This window comes from Leopardus geoffroyi, chromosome A2 (assembly GCF_018350155.1).
Source record: "Leopardus geoffroyi isolate Oge1 chromosome A2, O.geoffroyi_Oge1_pat1.0, whole genome shotgun sequence".
Taxonomy (NCBI): domain Eukaryota; kingdom Metazoa; phylum Chordata; class Mammalia; order Carnivora; family Felidae; genus Leopardus; species Leopardus geoffroyi.
In genome coordinates this window covers 98,504,323-98,516,619 of record NC_059331.1, presented here as the reverse complement: position 1 = coordinate 98,516,619, position 12,297 = coordinate 98,504,323, and the positions used below count along the sequence as shown (strand labels likewise).

At 37.0% G+C, this 12,297-nt stretch overlaps 1 protein-coding gene across 15 annotated transcripts in view; it reads right to left on the bottom strand.

Annotated features, from left to right (window-relative positions):
- The window catches only part of PPP1R9A (protein phosphatase 1 regulatory subunit 9A), a 330,692-nt gene that overhangs the window by 266,570 nt on the left and 51,825 nt on the right, over positions 1 to 12,297 (bottom strand). The gene's annotated exons all lie outside the window — the stretch shown is intronic.

The window sequence follows — 12,297 nt, the reverse complement described above, 5'->3', positions numbered from 1 at the left end:
TTGGCTTCCCCTATGTTAAATGACTGGCCATAGGATATGGAAGACAGCTGCACAATTACCATTCAAAACAAAACTGAGTGATGACCCTCACCCTTCCACCTAAGACACAACCGAATTTTATATTTCCTCTGTAGACAATTAAGAGTAACAACTATACGTGGTTTGGTGAGTATTTGGGAATCCTCCATGAGATGACCTTGATAATAACAGATCACAAGTAACTGCAAGTCAACTGAAAACAGCTTTCTAAAAAAAAAATTTTAAGACATTATCTTTAGGTAACCTAAAATTACTATCAACCCTATGTATCCACTTGCTAAATAGCATTTAACATCAGTGCTTATTATCTTCAGTGAAAACATAAGGGTGACACACTCAAACCACACATCCCATTGAGAGACCTCCGACAGAATTCACATGAGACAGCACTGATTCGTGGCCATGGCGTCCTACAAACACTTGCTGATGGAGACATATAGAATATGCCTGGCCATTATTAAATGGAAATTAATGCAATTTATGGCTGAAAAACTAAAAAAAAAAAAAAGTGAGAGATTTGACTTAGGAAATAGTAGGAGTTTACTCAAATAAGCAAATTCTAATAGTAAAAGAATCGTTTTTTCCTGCAGAAATTTGCCAGAAAGCTCCATAAACTTATCATAACTCAAATTCTATCATTACAAATTTTGATGTTTTAGAGGAACCCCTCCCTACTCTCAACACCTAAGTCAAATGTATACTGAAAAATGAATTAGTCTAGAATTTATAGAAATTTTAGAATTCAACTGAAAAGTTGAAATAGTACTCAGAATACTGACACTGGGCCATGATTTCCCTGTAAATATGTGCATTTCAGAGAGAAGTACTCAGCATACATTCACTGAATTAAAATGAGTAAAAAAGACCAAGACAGAAAAAATATTGAGGAGTAAAGTGGCAACGTAGGATTTTTAAGCAACTTCTGAGAAAAGGAGTAAATGTATAAGAAAAATACTATTCCCACCTAAACTTATTTATCAGTAAATAAGAAATTTACTGAAAGGACAGCCCATAACATTTATTCATTCTTTCAAGGATTTATTCTTTCAACAGCTAGTAACATGCCATACAAAAATCTAGTCTATTTTATAATATAACTTGATTTAAAACATACAGGCTCTTTATCTACTAGATAGCCACAGTTTGTCTTTTTGGCACAATTCAATCTCAGGTAAGCTAGAGCTCTATAAGAAACCATTTTATTGGCCAAGATCAAGGCTGTAACCCAGAGGTCTAGGTGATCTTGGCCAAACACCCACCCTTCCCTACCCCTCCACATTTTGGGCTTTGCATCACAATCTACTTAGAAGACAATCAAGCTGAACACATCCTGCCCTGTGTTCCACTTCACATCAATCACCCTTACAAGAATCCCAAGGAACCCGGCTGTTCTTCTCCACCTGGTCTCTCATCCCCATGATGCACTCTGTATTGCCAGATTTTGTCCCTTCCTCCATTTTTCCTCAGCTCCTGAAATGCTGCCTCTGTGCCCTCTGGAATTTACTGCCAATTGTCTGTATATCTGGCTTTCGTTTCTTTCCTTTAAACTCTCTCCTGAACCCACCTCACTCAGGCTTCTGTCTCCATCTCACATGAAAAGGATTTGTCTTCAATGTTGCTCAATCAGTGGTCAGTTCTTGTATTAGTTGAACCATACATAACATTTAACAGAACTGATCATCCCCTTTTTCTTAAAACATTGTTTAACTTGGTACTGACTATCCTGGTTCTTCTCGAAGTTCACTGGCTACTCTTCTTTGTCTTATCTACTGATTCCTCATCTACCCAATCCCTCAGTTTTGGAGTGCTCCAGGCTCATACTTTGGACCTCTGTTTTTTATATCCACTCTCTAGTGAAAACTGCCAAATTTCTATCTTCAACCCAGACTTCTTCCCTGAACTGCCTATTGAATATCTCAATTTCAATGCTTAACAAGTAGCTCAACTTTAATACATAATAACAATTCTTGATCTACACCAGTACCTCCAAGCCCCCATCTCCTGCTGTCTTTCTCAAAGTAAGGAAAGGCAATTACATACTTCTGCTTGCTTAAGCCAAAGTCTCTGCTGATGATATCCTTGACTCTCATACACACCACAGCCAATCTGTTAGCCAAATGGGATCTACCCTCACAATGTATCCAGACATGCTATATATTTACTTATCGGTTACTGTTTTCTCTCTGTACTCCCAGCAAGAATATAAGCTACACATGGGAAGGAATCATATCTGTTTTGGTCACTGCAGTATTCCCAGTACTTAGAATTGAACATGACACATGGTAGACACTCAGTAAATACATGTGAAATAATGGAATGAATGAGAGGTTCCATATCTTCAAGTCCACTCAAGACAACAGCAATTCCATCAAGGTGAAACATTCCTTAAGGCTGACTTAAAAGAGCCTTAATCATTGTTTCACAGAACCCCTTTCATTGAATACATACATATACACCAACATGACCAGTCAAAACGAAATATGGATTAAGAATAAAACGTGTTGTTTGTAATAGAGATAATTTATTATGCATGGCTCACTAAAGTTCAAATCATTACAATCCAACATAATAAACAATACTATAATAATATGTCATATAATTTTATGTCACTGATAATTTAGTGAGTATTTCAGTTTTTTGCCCTGGACAACACCAAACATCACCATCCTTGCCAGATAACAGATAATTTCCCAAACAAGCTTTCTATCATAAGACCTCACCAGCCTCGTTTAAGACAGAAAGTGACTGAACCTATTAATTAATTCTGGTTATGAAATACAGGCGCACTAGATATTTCACAGCCAAATCTGTTATAGGCAACCCTGATTTACACACATGCACTTAATAATGAACCACATTTGGGGAGGAGAAGAGGAGAAAGGAGAGAAAGTAAATAGTGAGAAACTGAAGCCATCTTTCTGAAACAGTTATCACCAAAGGAACGAATAACCTAGAAATGTGTCCCCATTATAATGGGGAGAGGATAGCTATCTACAAATGTACGGTTAATAAATTACTGGTTCCCAGCTTAACCCAGTGACATCTTCTGAGAAGACTCTTAACCCAGCTAAGTAAAGATAACCTATTTCTTTCAAACTAATTTGGGATATATTTTCATTTCTCACACAAGCAAAAAAATATTAGCTTAATAAAATGAAACTAAACTGTACAGTTAAAACTTAAGGTACATTTGGGGTTAAAAAGATTTGTGAGCTGGCCTGGGAACACAGCCAATACTTTTTTATACTGTTTCAGTAAGAGGGGAAAAAAAAATGTGTTCTGAGTTCCAAACAGCTGCCTTACACATAAACTTTGGAAACACAATTGGCTCATGTGCTGGAAACTATCTGCATATAGGTTAGGTTTCATGGGATTCAATTTGGCCCATGGCATTTCTGAGTATGTTTAAGAATAAGTCACTTTGCATTAGGCCTCTTCCACTCAGATAGTGCAATTTCAAAGACCTCCAGCTTGTCCAGAGCTGAATTAGCTTACTTAACATTTTAAAAATCTATAGCAAAGCCAAAAGAAGGGCTTCAAGCTACCAAGCTACTTTTTTTTCTTCTATGAATCAACTAAACTTCCTTTATCACAGTGATTCACATCAATTTAGGGACTGAAGTACGATGTCACTACTTATTTGATTTAGAGACCACAGCAATTTATATACCCAGCGGAATTTAAACAGTGCAACATAGTATTTGCTTTCCAAATTAAAAGAAGTAAGAATTAATGTTTGAGACTAGCTAAAATTACCTGGAAAACTTTCTGAGGGTCCTGAAAAATATGGATCAAGAACTATTTGTAAATAGGGATATCTCAGATATTATCAACCCAACAACAACGTCAATGCCTATATTGAAACAGGTAAGCAGGTAGAGGGTATACAGTCACTGCCATATCACCACAGAACTATAATTATTAACAGTGTTTTATTTATTTATGAATTATTTTAATGTGCCTCAACTGAATAGCTAAGAAAAGCTGGTTGAAAATACTGTTAGCTATGTCAAGGACCAGTATGACTCTGCCAAAGACATTTATGTCTATTCCCCAGAACCTGAGAAAACAAAACAAGAAATGTCAGTGTTCTTTTAGAAGAAAAATAAGGATGAAGTTGTGTTAAAATGACTTAACTAAGGATGATCCATCAGTGCCCTGGTGTTTCTAGGGTAAATTCATCAGGAAAAAAAGGTCATAACCTTCTCCAGCACCCTTCCTCTGGATACATCATCCACTCTCACAGCCAGACAATCCACTCTATGCAATGCAAGGAACTATTTTTATAGGACAGCTCTTTCCACACAGATGTCCTGCCATCATACTCACTGTAGAATATAAATATCACACTCAATTTGTCAACAACCAAACCCACCATCTGCCTCAGAATTACTCCCCTAATTTCCATTCTTTATGATTACCCCGGTATCTCAAACTAGAAACTTTTGTTTACCATTTACATCAGAATTACCTACAGTACCTTTAAAAAATGCAGATTTCCAGGGCACCTGGGTGGCTCAATGACTGAGCATCTGACTTTGGTTCAGGCCATGATTGTGTGGTTCTTGAGTTCGAGCCCCGTGTCAGGCTCTGTGTTGACAGCTCAGAACCTGGAGCCTGCTTTGGATTCTGTGTCTCCCTCTCTTCTGCCCCTCCCCAACTTGCGTGCACGTGTGTGTGTGTGTGTGTGTGTGTGTGTGTGTGTGTGGGCGCGCGCGCGCATGCTCCCTCTCTCTCACTCAAAAGTAAATAAACATTAAAAAAAAAAATTTAATAAAAATTTTTAAAAATGCAGATGTCCACCCTCCACCCAACCTTCCAAAATCAGAACCTTAAAAAGTGTTATCGGGGACTTTTTAACAAGCTCCTCAGGTGATTCTTAAGCACATTCAAATTTGAGAACCTCTAGGGTTGATTCATCCTTTAACTCATTCAGTTCATCTAATATCACATCTTTTCTCTTGCAAATCCTATTACTGTCAGAGTCTAAGAACCTGAAACTACAATCCATTTCTTAAATGGTGTCAACAATTGCTCAAATTGAAATTTCTAAAACACCATTTTTTGTTTTCCCTTCTCTATGACTTGTCTTGACTTACACACCACAATTAAAACTTATCTTCCTAATGTTTGAGACCTCTTATAATCTGATGGATCCCAAGATCTCTCTCTCTCTTATCCCCCATGAACTCTCTACTCCCGTCACAAACCCTGATTCAAAATGGTAATTCCTACTTCCATGACTGTACTCATCTTAGTCTGACATACTCCACCACGGACAACTGAATTCCCCCCAAATCTATAATATCCACTCCTCTCGTTATCGATGTATCCCTCAAAGGAAGGCTCACGTCCCAAACACCCTCCTGGTTCTCAACGCATCACATTACTGCGACTGTTTTCAGATTTTCTCTTGGCCTTCTATTTGCTCTACATCCTCTAAACAAGAATCTTACTAAAAGCACTTTTTAAAAATCCCTCCCTTTCTCAACAAAAGGCAATAGTGGCCCTTATTACCCCTTCAATTATGTCCACATCCCAGGGCCAGCATAAAAGGCCCCATCAACTACACTAGATCACATAACTCCAGCTCTCCCTGAAACATGACTTTATTCAAGCTACTCTTCTTATCTAGGAAGGTCTTGTCCTCCCACTCTACCAATCCAAAATCCTATAGTTCTTTCAATACACAGTATAAGACTCCGCATCATTAGTTAAATAAACAGGATGGCCCTTTTAACTATAGGCATTTACAATCTAAGGCACAAAATAACTGGTTATAACAATAATAACCAAAATACACAAACACATATGTTATTTTTATGATGCAAGTGGATATATTTTTCACTTTGTTTTGTGAAGGTTCCTTGTTTTCACAGTTTTTAAGTAAATGGACAAAAATCTCATAGGACAAAAAACTGAAGAAATTGAAATCTCACCAGTGTTTTAAATAACTGAAACATTGAGGAAATGTAGTAATTTCTACTTCTTTTTTTTTTTTTTAATTGCTCTGTCCAGGAAATATTTTTTTTTTTTTTGCCATTAAAAATCTAAATACTTCATTGGTTTTTATATACTATAATGGATTGGAAAGAGCATGCGACTTGGAATCAAAGTGTGTATTAAATTCAGAATGGAACAACTTTTGGGCAAGTCCCTCTATCCAAGATTCAATCTTCCTGCTGGTAACATTGTAGCTACCTGATCCCTTGACATGGTGACACTGAACATTCAGATCATCAAAAGCCTACAGTATTTCAGGCACTTTCAACCTATCCCCAGATTAATCTTCCTCAGGGCCAGGCCAGTACACCCCTACTGCAATCTATTTAACTGGCCATTCCTTTTCTTCCTGCTCAGAAAAACCAAATCCAGGAAACACAGCTGGAACAAGTTAGTATCCTAGCCACTCTGGTAATGCTAGAAAAATCATAGATCTATTATTCATGGGATAATGCCCAGCTACTTGTGACAAATTGAAGGTTGAGAAAATATTTGCACAAAGAGCCATCATACGAACTGACTTAGGGCCAAGGTAGAGGTCACTCCCAGAGAATGAGCAGCCTGTCACATTAGTAGCAAAAAAAAAAAAAAAAAAAAAAAAAAAAAGTCCTAACAGCATAAGTTAAGAATGCATTGCTTCATCTACAAAAGGTTATTTCCCTTCTCTCTGTTCTATGTTTGATTTGCATCGATGTAATAAATCATGAAAGCTAAGGTCAGTATGAATCTTACCCACTTACAGATCTGGAACTAAAACGCAGAAGAGACAAACTGCCTAATTATAATAACAAGACCTTGAAATAATATGTACAAAAACAAGGGCAGATGAAAATACAGACAACTACATTTATGAATTAAAATTAAATGTTGTCTTCATGTCCCAGAGTCACCTTCTATGTATGCCTCTATCATTGGCCTGGGCAGAAATATCTCTGTACTTTTATTTTAAATCAATTCACCATGAGACTACAAACTAGGTAATAAACTATAGATCCGTATGTAAGAAAATAACATAAGGGGAGTTTTTTTAAAAATGGAAGACTTCTTTCAAGGCAGATCTTTAAACCAAGCTTAAAAGGAAATGATGGTTATAAAAGACAAGGAAGAAACTAAGAGGAGAAGAAAGAATTCTTATATCCTGACCAATTTAAAAAACCTGGATATTTCAATTTATGGACAAAGACTATTGTATTTTCCTTTTTACTAGCACTAAGTAAGATTTTTATACTTCAACTAGATTATTGCTTCTACAAGTTAGAATAACTCTCAGATCACCTTTTTTGGTTGTTGTTTTTTGTTTCTCCAGTGACCAGCAATCACTTGCAAATACTCGTATGGGAACATCACCATGATTACTACAGATTACCACAAATGAAAGATTCCAAAGTTACATACACTTCCCCTGCTTATAAAGGATGAATAGAAAACTGTGCATTCTGTGGCACCTGGGTGGCTCAGTCGGTTAAGCGTTCGACTTCGGCTCAGGTCATGATCTCACAGTCCGTGAGTTCGAGCCCCGCGTCAGGCTCTGTGCTGACAGCTCAGAGCCTGGAGCCTGCTTCAGATTCTGTGTCTCCCTCTCTCTCTTCCCTTCCCCCATTCATGCTCTGTCTCTCTCTGTCTCAAAAATAAACATTAAAAAAAATTAAAAAAAAAAAAGAAAACTATGCATTCTCACAGCAAAAGCAAAAATCAACAAGTGGGACTATATCTAACTAAAAAGCTTTTGCACAGCAAAGGAAACAATCAACAAAATGATAAGGCAACCTACAGAATGGGAGAAAATATTTGCAAATCATATTCTGATAAGTGTTAACATCCAAAATATATAAATAACTTATACAATTCCATAACAAAAAAAAATTTCCATTTTAAAATGGGCACAGGATTTGAATAGACATTTCTCCAAAGAAGACCTACCAATGGCCAACGGATACATGAAAAGGTGCTTAACATCACTAATCATCAGAGAAATGCAAATCAAAACCACAATGAAAGTACTACATCATATTTGTCAGACTGACTATCATCAAAAAGGCAGGAGATACCAAGAGTTGGCAAGGATGTGGAAAAAAGGAACCCTTTTACACTGCTAGGAATGTAAACTGGTGCAGCCATATGAAAAACAACATGGAGGTTCCTCAAAAAAATTAAAAATAGAACTACCATATGATCCAGTAGCTCCACTTCTGGGTAAATATCCAAAGGAAATAAAAACAGGATCTGGAAGAAGTATCTGCACTCCCGTGTGTATCGCAGCATTATTCACAACAGCCAGGGTATGAAAACAACCTAACCACCTAACCGTCCATCAGTGGATGAATGGACAAAACTGTGACACACACACACACACACACACACACACACACACACACACACCATGGAATATTATTCACCATGAGAAAGAAGGAAATTCTGCCATTTATGACAACATGGATGGACCATGAAGACAGTATAAGTAAGGTAAGTCAGGCAGAGAGAGAAAAATACTATATGATATCACTTACATTTGGAAACAAAAAAAAAAAAGTCAAACTCAAAGAAACAGAGTGCAGAATGGTGGTTACCAAGGTCAGAGGGGTGGAGGAATTAAGGAGGTATGGGTCAAAAGGTACAAACTTCCAGTAAAATGAATAAGTTCTGGAGATCTAATACATTGCGATTACAGTTAACAATCCTGTATTATATTCCTCAAAGTTGCTAAGAGACTAGATCTTAAATATGCAAACAAAAAGAAATGATAATTATGGGACCCGATAAATGTGTTAGCTAATGCCACAGTCGTAATCATACTGCAATGGATAATGTATCAAATCAAAACATGGCACACCTTAACGTGACACAATGTTATATGCCAATTATATCACAAATAAAAAAGAAAGAAAAAGGTGAGGCCAAGACCCTCAAAAGTAACCAAAAACAAAAACAAAATCAAAAACAAAAAAATAACAAAAAAAACCTGCCTCTCCTGGCATGTCTCCTGGAGGGAAGTTGCCCTCCACACACTTGGTGCTCAGCCAGTGCATCATAATCTGATGGGAATTGTGGTCAAGATTCAAACTCATAACCCCCCTTCCAGCCATACCCAGGCTGAAGCTGGCCATGACTATGCAGTACAGAGATCTGCATCTCTACCCCCAAAGAACTCCATTCTGAGACTTTCTCATCAAGAGACCCTCAGACTAGACCATTCCCAGGCATTTCCTTGTGAGCAGGTATTTAAGTGCCCAAAACTTAAATGATTATTAAACAAATAAAATAAATTTAAATAAATTAAGTTTAATTTCTTCTTGAAAAAAATTGAATTTGCTCATGCTGATCCCAAGTACTTTTTAAAGTGACTAGTTCAAGTAAGAGTTCGAGTAAGAGTTAAGAGTTATTTTTAAGCTTAATCAGCTTGTTTTACATTCTTCTGCAATGAGAAAAACAACTAGGAAGTCTGACAGTGAACAGTAAAGAAAAAAAAATGTTGCAGTCTTTTCTTGCTCAGTCAACTTTAACAATCCATTTAGCCAAAATTTTAAACATAAAATGATTACCAAGTAGCTTTGACTATAAAGTGTCATCTACCCATTAATCTAGTTGGCTGGCTTCCAGAGGGTTGCTTAAGCGTCATTTTCACCATGAGATTTTCCCAGACCTCCCTTTCACCCACACCCTGGCCGAAAATGGGTGAGGTGCCACCCCTCAGTGGTCCACCAGCATTCAGCGATTACCACCCTCTGGGCATGCACAACTCTGGCTTCTATCTGTTAACTTACAATTCTGCTTTTTTCCTCTTCTCCCTACCTTCCTACTAGTCTCCGAGCTCCTCTGAAGATGCACTATCCCCAAGTCTTTGCACAAATCCGCCACAGATTAGATACGCAGAAAAACATTTGCTGAATGAGAACACACACACACACACACACACACACACACACACACACACACACACCTTAGAGTTTAAATGGACAGAGATCATCCAGTCTAAATCTCACTTGCCATATAAGAAATCAGAGATATAAAAGGTTTAAATGCTAGAGCCAGGATTAAAAAACCCATTTCCACTACACTTCTAGGCATACATCCAAAAGAAATGAAAACCTATGTCCCTACAAAAATTTATACATAAAGATTCATAGCAGCATTATTCATAATACCCAAGAAGGTAAAACAATGGCCATCAACTAATGAATAGATAAGTATATATGGTATTTCCGCAGAAGGGAATATTGTTTAGCCATAGAAAGGAATAAAGTATTGATACATACTACAACATGGATAAACCTTGAAAACATTTTAGTATGTGAAAGAAGCCAGACACAAAAGACCACATTCCTTACAACTGTTTATATAATATGTGCAGAACAGGAAGACTGAGACACAGAAAGTAGATTAGAAGTTGCCTAGGGATGGGGTGATAGGGACAAGGGGAGTCACTTGGTATAGCATTCCTTTTAAGAGTGATGAAAATTTCGAAAATTGCTTGTGGTGATGGTTGAGTAATTCTGTGAACATACTAGAAACGATTTCATGGTATGTGAATTGTATCTCAATGAAATTATTATAAAAATAGTAATTATAGTTGGAAACTGATTTATCTGGCATAACAGAATTCTGAAATTCTCATCCACAAACTTTCATTCCATGCTTCCCTAATGCAGAGTAAGTGTTGCTTAATTGATAAAAATCTAAAATTCATTTCAAATGCCTAAAATGTCATATTTACATCACACATGCACAAAAACACTATATTTAAAGATGTTTTATATTAAAGATATTTTATTTTCATATTTGGAGAGTTGGTTGTTCATGTAAAGGCTATGTAAGTCTATAAACCTGGATGCTTGATTCCTCAAGGATCTTGAATAGAGATGTTTGCTATATTTAAAAGATTATTATTTGGAATGTTAAATGATATGACTTCATATATTCAAAAGTAAATTGTTGCAGTAAGAAACCATACATGAAGAGGAAGCAAATCCAGGAAAGAAAATTTCTTTCTCTAAGAGGTACTATGTATTATCCCATTATTCTGTGGTAAGTCTTCAGCCGCCATGGAAATTCACAGACACAGAAATTCAAAGGAACGGTGTTAATATGCTAGACTGACTCCGGTGGGTCAGTATGAGTCCCTTCATACTCAAGTCAATGACAGTGTAATTAGTCAAAGTCCCAAGAACAAGTCTAAAATTAAGGTGGATTTCATTGCACTGAAGGTATATTTATTTTTCAGAATCCACATGCATAATCTCAATGTATTTTTTTAAATGTTTATTTATTTTGAGAGAGAGAGAGAGAGCACATGTGTGCGTGCGTTGGGGAGGGGCAGAGAGAGAAAGAGAGACAGAATACCAAGCATACTCCATGCTGTCAGCCCAGAGCCCAACGCAGGGCTCAAGCCTACGAACCATGAGATCAGGACCTAAGCCAAAGTCGAGGGTAGGACACTTAACCGACTCAGTCACCCAGGCGCCCCTCAATGTATTTTTTTAATGCAAGATGATTTTGCTGGCTATTTATCTGAATCTTCAACTTGAGGGTTTTTTTTTTTAACTTGAATACTATATGCTTATAGATAGAACTCTAGATTTTCTCCTTGTATGGAATGACCTCTATGTTTCTTCAAACAGAAAAGTGAAGTTTTCTTATGACGAAGAGGTTAAAGAAATCCAATTTAGGGGCCTATGTCATAAACCCCCAACATAAGGGAAAACTCTTTTTGAATGTTTGTAAAACTATTGAGTGGATTTTTTTTGAAACCTACTAGTTTCAACAGACAACCCAATATAATAATATCAAACAATCCTGCTTTATCATGAATTTCTTTAAAAACCTAAGAACAGCTAAGCCACTAGAACTGACAGTATATATTTGATGAAATTAATTAATAACATATCTGAGCGGTAGCACATTTTTGTGACTTATAAATTTTAGGAACAATAAATCACACAGAAATACGGCATGGTCTTATGTAAGATGAGCTGGATATAAATGAGTACTTTTTTTTTAACGTTTTTATTTATTATTGAGAGACAGAGAGACACAGAGCATGAGCAGGGGAGGGGCCGAGAGATGGAGAGACACAGAATCTGAAGCAAGCTACAGGCTCCGAGCTGTCAGCACAGAGCCCAAAGCAGAGCTCGAACCCATAAACTGCGAGATCACGACCTGAGCTGAAGTCAGACGCTCAACCGACTGAGACACCCAGGCGCCCCTAAATGAGTATTCTTTAAACACCCATTCTATACAAAGGATGGATACCCAGGTGGA